This window comes from Mandrillus leucophaeus, unplaced genomic scaffold (assembly GCF_000951045.1).
Source record: "Mandrillus leucophaeus isolate KB7577 unplaced genomic scaffold, Mleu.le_1.0 Scaffold74, whole genome shotgun sequence".
Taxonomy (NCBI): domain Eukaryota; kingdom Metazoa; phylum Chordata; class Mammalia; order Primates; family Cercopithecidae; genus Mandrillus; species Mandrillus leucophaeus.
The window spans coordinates 1,826,304-1,834,337 of record NW_012108030.1 but is presented as its reverse complement, the minus strand read 5'-3'; the positions used below and the strand labels follow the sequence as shown (position 1 = coordinate 1,834,337).

At 55.6% G+C, this 8,034-nt stretch overlaps 1 long non-coding RNA gene across 2 annotated transcripts; it reads right to left on the bottom strand.

The window, feature by feature from the left end:
- Positions 1 to 920: 920 nt before the first annotated feature.
- Positions 921 to 7,770, bottom strand: LOC105528945. Of its 2 annotated transcripts, none has more exons than XR_001004432.1 (4): positions 7,413 to 7,770; positions 4,697 to 4,737; positions 2,519 to 2,582; positions 921 to 2,179 (listed from the first exon to the last, which is right to left on the bottom strand). It is a non-coding gene; the product is annotated as an uncharacterized LOC105528945 (long non-coding RNA). The 2 variants fall into 2 exon arrangements; XR_001004433.1 differs by lacking the exon at positions 7,413 to 7,770 and adding an exon at positions 4,934 to 5,095.
- Between the last annotated feature and the right edge of the window lie 264 nt (positions 7,771 to 8,034).

Genomic DNA, 8,034 nt, shown 5'->3' with positions numbered 1-8,034 from the left:
TCACTGCCCTTCCCGGCATTCCCTAGAGGTGTTGGGTGGTCATGGGGCACCTCAAATGGATGCCCGGAGCCATCACCCTGGGAAGGCTGAGGAACGAATGCCCCTCATACTTTCTGGCCCTGGGAGGGAGCCTGGCTGCTTCCTTGCAGGTTCATGGAGACCACAAGTGCCAGGTGGGGTTCCCTGTGGCTGTGACCACCTCTCACCTGGTGGTGAGAGCCCACCCTTTCCCAGCAGCCTGCTGGAAGGGCCTGTGCAGAGCCGGGAGCCTGCTAGTGGGCAGAGGCCTGGGTGGATCCCCCTGGACCCAGCTCAGCAGCTGAGCCCACAGAGGGCTAAGTGGTATGTCCGTGGTTTAACAGGAGCCCCTGTGCCCAAGACCTCAGCTGTGAAGCCAGAACCGCCAGGGCTCAGTGAGTCCTCCCAGAGCTGTCACCTGTGATTCTGGCCCCAACACACCCTAAACCCAGACCCAGAACTCAGACCAGACAGAAGCCACACACAGCAAAACCACACCCATCAAAAGGGACTGGGGCTGACCACAGCACACAGCCAATGCACACTTTCAGAGAAGGCATAGCAATAGAGGTCTTAAGAGAAAACCCATGACAGGCCTGGTGTGGTGGTGGCAGCTCACATCTGTAATCCGAGCACTTTGGGAGCCCAAGGCGGGTGGATCACCTGAGGTCAGAAGTTCGAGACCAGCATGACCAACATGGTGAAACCTCATCTCTACTGAAAATACAGAGCCAGGCGTGGTGGCAGGCGCCTGTAATCCCAGCTACTTGGGAGGCTGAGGCAGGAGAATCACCTGGACCCAGGAGGTGGAGGTTGCAGTGAGCCAAGATTGCGCCACTGTACTGCAGCCTGGGCATCAAGAGCAAAAACCATCTCAAAAAACAAACCAAACCAATCCTTACAAACACTAAGTGAAAGCTTCAAGATGCTTTTATGTCATGGGTGTGGGGTCTCCCTGCTTGGCCTGCAGTGCTTTGGGGCTCCATGTGGTGGAGGAGTGGGCACCCATGGTACCCACTACCCTGCTGCCTGGACAGAGATGTAGTATGGCATGCAATGCCTGGGGGAATCACTCCCCCCAGGGACTCATGGTAAGTGTCCACTCACGCAGCCTGCTCCCCTCATAACGTCTGGCCAGTGACACACACGGGGGAGAGGTTGGGGACAGACACCCCTCTCTTCCGGAGCCCTTGAACATAGTGTCAGGGTGTGGCCAGCTCGAGGGATGCCGAATGGCTCCACGGGGAGGGTACTGCCCAAGGCTTTTTGCCTCCCCTACCCTGTCCCGCACTTCCTGACTGCAGCTCAAACCAGGAGCAGCTCCCCCAGGATTCTGGCCTGCTTCACCCCTGGAGCACCAGGCCAGGCGGTATCTGTCCTCCGGAGCCAGGCCCAGGTCTCATGGCGGCATATGGGCAGCTCCTCCCTACAGGCCTGGTCAGAACAGGGGAGCAGGCTGGCTCCTCCCCTAGCCTGCAGGAAGCCCTTGGTAGCCCACTCATCCACCTTCTCCTGGGTGTGCGACTCAGCAGCCAGGTCCTTGTGCACTGGGTTGGGTCCTAGCGTGAGCCTGGCAGCCTCTGGCTCATGGAAAGCAGCCTGCTGTCGGCAATGGCCTGGATGTCCAGGATGGCCTAGAACAACGTCATGCCCTTGACCAGCTGGCGCTGGTACAGGCCCTGGGTAACCTAACAGGCATGTCCTTGGGAGTCACTGGCGCGGGGGCAGACGATGAGGTTGAAGAGGAAGCTGGATACCCCTCTCCACGGTGGGCCAGGGCTGGAAGGGCGGCTCAGTGGCCTCGAAGTGCTGGGAGGACTCCCAGCTGGCACCAGGCCACCAGCAGCCAGGTGGGCAGTGCCGCGCTGCTGTTGCCCTCAGGGCCTTGCAGTGGTAGCTGAAAATGGCACGTTGTCAGGTCGGATCAGGTCGGCCAGCAGCAGCAGTTCTTGAGATGAAGCACAAGGCAGGGGCCCGGCCGTACACCTGCAGGGCCCAGGAGAGCTTGTTGCGGTTCTTGCCCGAAGCACTGAGACAGCCAGGAGCTCAGTATCCCTGTAGCAGCAGAACCAGCTCCGGCCCAGGAGGGTGGGTGCAGCACTTTCCTAACCATGGCTGCAGCCACGCCTAGGCAGGAAACAGCAGAGAGCCTGGAGGGACGCTGTCAGGGGAAGGACATAGAAAAGGCGCTGAATGGGGGAAATGGCCACACCCCCACCCACCACCTCCTGGAGTGGGGCCCCTCAGACCCCCGGGTGTCAAAGGTCCTGGGGTGCACCATGTCCTCAGGGGCAGTCGGAGCCCAGTGCTGGACATCATGGGGTCCCCAAGTACAGCCCTTTCAAGACCCCTGACACTGGACATCTTGCTACAACCCAGTCCCAGCCCCCATCCCACCTCCGCCCGCCAACAGGGTTACTAAGAAGGTTAATGAGCCCAGTGCCTATGGCAGCGCCTGGCTTGGCACTTGCTGGGCACCTGTCTACATCCACCTTCTCACCATCACCGTGAGTAACAGGCAGCCTCCTCTGTTCTTACCAAGTGATGGTCAGGCCCTTCAGCACCTGGAGGCAGGAGGGCACAGGGGAGGGAAGGTCAGTAGGGTGCAGGGCAGCCAAGACACCCCATGAGCCTTCCCCAGAGTCAGGGCCCCTCAGACCCCCGGGTGTCAAAGGTCCTGGGGGGGCACTGTGTCCTCAGTGGCAGTCGGAGCCCAGTACTGGTCATCATGGTGCCCTCACACCCTCCTGACATGGGTCCCAGGGCCACCTGCTGTCCTGAGGGGGACATCACAGAAGGGTGCTGAGAGATTGGGCAACAAACTGAATGACACTTGGTCCCTGGGGATGCCAGGTCGCCCCCCTCCCCCATCCAGCTTAGTCTGGGTGTGGCTCCTTGTATAATCTAGGCCCACTGACCTCACCCCCACCACAGTGGTGTTTCTCTGGAAAACGGCACATCTGTGGGGTTCAGTGAGAGGATGGGACCAAACCCTTCTGCTTGGACCTCCCGTGTCCTAATGGGATACCCCTCAATCGCCTCTGCCTGCGTCTCAGGTCTGCTGCCCCAACCCAGCTCTTCCAAGCTGCTCTGACTTCACCAGAACCTTCTGTGACATGGGGAAGGGGCAGCTGCCTCCCACTGGGACCCTGGCAGGATAAGTTCAGTTTATTCTCTGCAAAAGCACTAACACTGCGGGCACTCGTTCAGTGTGAGCTGCTGTTTATCAACCACAAAACACCAAAAGCTCCATTTTGCAAAGAAATGTGCTTTGTCCAAAGAGGAGGCCCTTGTTTAAACAAGAAAAATTTAAAAGCCAGCTCCCAGCCACAAACTAGCCACATTCCAGGTGTCCAAGAGCCACCCGTGGCCAGTGGCTGCCACACGGGACAAGGCGAGGAACATTTCTATCTGGACGGTTATACGGAAGGTGCTGGCCTAGAATCCAGATGCTACATGTCGCTTCTGTCTTCCCTACCCCGCACCAGCTCTGTCTTCTCACCTCTCACACATCCCTACCCAACTGGCACCGACCCCACTCCTTACGTCCCCAGGAATCCCCTCTAAGCCAGCCATGACGAAAGCTCAGCTCTATTCACTCCCCACAGAGGACCTCGGATTAAGAGCACAGGACCCTCAGAGAGATACTCAGGGGAGCTGCAATCCCAGCCAACCCTCCCCAGAAGCAGCCCTTGCCAGAAACAGCTGAAACCTCCAAGAACCTAGAGAACACACTTTCAGGTCTATTTCACTGCAGCCACCGTTCCAGCTCCTGACATCTAAGGAACAAATGAAAATCCTCCCAGAGCTGAGAGCACCTGTCTCTTTTCTGATAACACACTCACGCTTGTCTAATGATTTTGTTCTTTGAAAGAATTCTCCTGATAAAGCCTGTTATTTTTATTGTGAAAATAGGAATTCCTTGAATTTTATCAGTTTATATATAAATGGTTCACCGGAGGCTAAGCTGTGCTTAAAGACACATTGCATTCAGCCTACAAAACCCATGAACAACGTGACAGGATCACTTGGGAGTTACTGTTTCTTTTCCACTGCTGAGTTTTGACATGTTTGATTAGTTCTTTCCCCTGAAACACAAATGCTTGTTCTCTCCAGTCCACACATTCCTCTTCTTATTCAAGCCCCACCTCTGGACGGCAGGAAGTGCTACTGTCCCGGGCCATCTGCTCGATGCCTGCCCCACAGACACAGCAGTGAGGTGCATAAGAGCGACGGCCTGGTGAAATGTCTCAAAGGCTGTAAACAGCAGAGCTGGGATTTGGACCCAGGCTTGCTGCGGAGTTTCACTCTTCTTGCCCAGGCTGCTTCCCGGGTTCAAGTGATTCTCCTGCCTCAGCTTCCCAAGTAGCTGGGATTACAGGCATGTGCCACCACGCCTGGCTAATTTTTTGCACTTTTAGTAGAGACGGGGTTTCACCATGTTGGCCAGGTTGGTCTCAAACTCCAGACCTCAGGTAGCCCACCTACCTCAGCCTCCCAAAGTGCTGGGATTACAGGCGTGAGCCACCACGCCTGGCCTGAGATGGTTTTTGTATGTCAACACTGAGTACAATCGTTGACACATAAATTAGTTGCCAGAGATACGGTATGAAGTCAACTTAGACAGTCAGATATTTTAAACCCAGGTGAGTCAAGGAGCAGGAGCAAGGGTTCTTACCTGGATGGGCATGGTGGGTAGTCCTAAGCTTGAAGCTGCACCTGTAACACAGAAAGACACAGTGAGGGTGGGGGAAGAAATAGTCTGCAAGTCCATGAGCCATTAAAACTGGGGCCCCTCAGACTCCCAGGTGTCAAAGGTCCTGGGGTGCACTGTGTCCTCAGGGGTGATCGGAGCCCAGTGCTAGACATCATGGGTGCCCCAGTCCCTCTGCAACCAGGTCCTGAGGCCACTTACCTTCAGGAACAAAGGCCAAGCTAACAGAGCTTAAAGAGTAGGAAACGTGGCCGGGCACAGTGCCTCATGCCTGTAACCCCAGCACTTTGAGAAGCTGAGGTGGGCGGATCACGAGGTTAGGAGTTCGAAACCAGCCTAACCAATATGATGATACCCCATCTCTACTAAATTAGCCAGGCTTGGTGGCGCATGCCTGTAATCTCAGCTACACGGGAGGCTGAGGCAGAATTGCTTGAACCCAGGAGGCGGAGGTTGCGCAGTGAGCCGAGTCGCGCCACTGCACTCCAACCTGGGCGACAGAGCAAGACTCTGTCTCAAAAAAAAAAAAAAAGGGGGGGGGGGGGTGGGTAGGAAACTCAAAACCCATCCAGAAGGTAGGAATGACCAGTTTTGCTCATGGAAACACCAAGATGCCCCAACCTCCCCAGTGCCACAGGTCCTCGGGGGACTGTCCTCATGGGATGAGCAGGATACCAAATGCACTACATGAAGATGTCCCCGGTGTTCATCCCCAACCCTTTGCAGGTTTCTTTAGCACTGTCTACACCTGCTCATAAGCCGTAAACAGAAAGCTGCCAAGACATAAATCCCCTGGAAGAACTTATTGAGAGAAGGGAGGAGGAAGAGGGCTATTCTAGGAAGAAACCAAGCCAACTTCTAAATAATAGTAAGTAATGAGCAGAGACCCTCGACTGAGTCAAGTTTGAACATATCAGTTGTAAAAGACATTTCGATGGGCCGGACGCGGTGGCTCACGCCTGTAATCCTAGCACTTTGGGAGGCCGAGGTGGGCGGATCACGAGGTCAGGAGATCGAGACCATCCTGGCTAACACGGTGACACTCTGTCTCTACCAAAAATACAAAAAAATTAGCCGGGCGTGGTGGCGGGCGCCTGTAGACCCAGCTACTTGGGAGGCTGAGGCAGGAGAATGGCGTGAACCCAGGAGGTGGAGCCGGCAGTGAGCCGAGATCGCGCCACTGCACTCCAGCCTGGGGGACAGAGTGAGACTTCGTCTCAAAAAAAAAAAACAAACAAAAAACCATTTCGAAGATGACTGAGGATCAGGCACAAAGCAGATTGTTAACTGCAGTATTAAGGAATTAACGTCATTAAGGGTGACAATGCTAATAACATTAAGTAGAAAAATGGTACTTTAGATATACAAGTACACTACTTCTTTCAGGGCAAAGAGTTCTGTTGCCCAGGCTGGAGTGCAGTGGCGCCATCTTGGCTAAAGACAACCTCTGCCTCCTAGGCTTAGGAGATCCTCCCACTTCCTCCATAAGTAGCTGGAACTACAGGCCCGCACTACCACGCCTGGCTCACTTTCTACTTTTCCCAGAGATGGGGTTTTGCCATGTTGCTCAGGCGGGTCTCGAACTCCTAGGGTCAAGCGACCCACCCACCTCCCAAAGTGCTGGGATAATAGGCGTGAGCCACCGCGCCCGGCCATGAAACTTACTTTCAACTAAGCACAAAGTTCTTGAATATGGCAAGATGGTGCAAATGTTACTTTCCCATTTGTTAGTAGATTTTAATATTGCCAAAGGAGGACGTGAAAATGATGAACGCAAGAGAAAAATACTTTCACTTGTGACATGAACAAACTCAATGATTTTCTAGGTGGATGCCTGAAGGAGCAAAGTCAAATAGAGATCCTCGCAGGGTCGTGGTGGGGGAGATAGGAAATCGGCTAGCTGCTTCCAGGGTGAGCCTCCTCGGCAGGGGCATGGGCCCCACTCAAGTCAGGAAACCGATGCTCAAGACCTTAAAGGACCTAAGCCAAAAAACCAACGTTAACAAAACCCTCTCACGTGGCATGAACGGTCAGAATGACTCCTGTAGGTAAGCAAAGGCCTCGTCTGCTGTCTTCTACATCCATTCCTACATGGTTCTCAAAAAACCCCAGCAATTCATCTAGAAACCTCAATCCCACTTCTTGGTAACTCGATACCCTGTCTCTGCCCCTATGGAACCCCCCCAAAGCCCCCTCCTCTTCCGTCCCCGTCTTTGTTCTAGGTTGCACAAAAACGCCAGCCGTCCAGAATTGTGAACACAAGAGCAAAATCCTAAGGAAGCATCTGAAACCCTCGGAAAGAACTCAGTGTCGCCTCCCAACCCGCCCACCCCTCTCCCCCAACCAAACAGACAAGATGGCGGAGGCCCGCGGCGTGCGGACAGCACAAGGGGCGAGCTCCGCCGAGGGCAGATGGAGGAGGGTCCGCCCGGGCATTCCTGCTCGCGCCAGCTGTAGAAGTCGCCACCTCCCAAGTGCCCCAAACAGCCACCACCATCCCCGCAGAAAACTCCCAGACTCGCCCCAGAGCGCGCTCTCTGGGTCCCTGCAAACGCCCTGACCCTGTCCACGCGACTACATGGCCGCTCCCGTTCCAACCTCGAGACCTTCAGGACACGTGCGTCCATCATCTCAAAGCCCCGCCACACAGCCGGGAAAAAGCCACAATTAAGAACCTTACCCCAACATTTCTCTCTATAAAGCGGACGCGGGTTGCAGCACGCGCCGCTTTATAGTGCGCGCCGCTCTCAAGGCCGGGCCTCGGCGCCAGCCTGCTCTCCGCCAGAGGCGTCCAATACACACGCCTGTTTGGGAAACCCCATTTCATGCTTAGGGAAAGGAATACTGCCTGCTTGCGCTAGAATCTTCCTGAACAAGCGAGGAGACGTTGTCTCTGGGGCTGACAAAAAGGGGCAAGGACATGATGGAAATGATTGTCTTGTCACCTGCGTCCGGCAACTCTGAAGACAGCACCAAAGATGGGCCGTGAAGTGAAAGGCCCCCAAGGGCGGCCCGACCCGAGAAAGAAGCCGCTGGGACTATTTGCGCGGCCGGGGTTAGAGCTGAGGCTGCAGAGGCGGGGCCCAAGCCGAAGGGCCGGACCGAAATTAAGTCCCCGCCATGCGTCGGGAGGCGGGGGCCAGTGCGGAGATTGACAGGGGGCCGTCCTGGGAAAGCGCCCACGTGGCGCAGAGTTAGAGGCGGAGCCTACACAGTGAGAGGCGGGTCTAGAGCAGGGAAGCAAGGGCCGGAAGTAGGGACCCTGGGTCTGGAGAAGCGGGGGATGAGGTCCCGGACTCCTG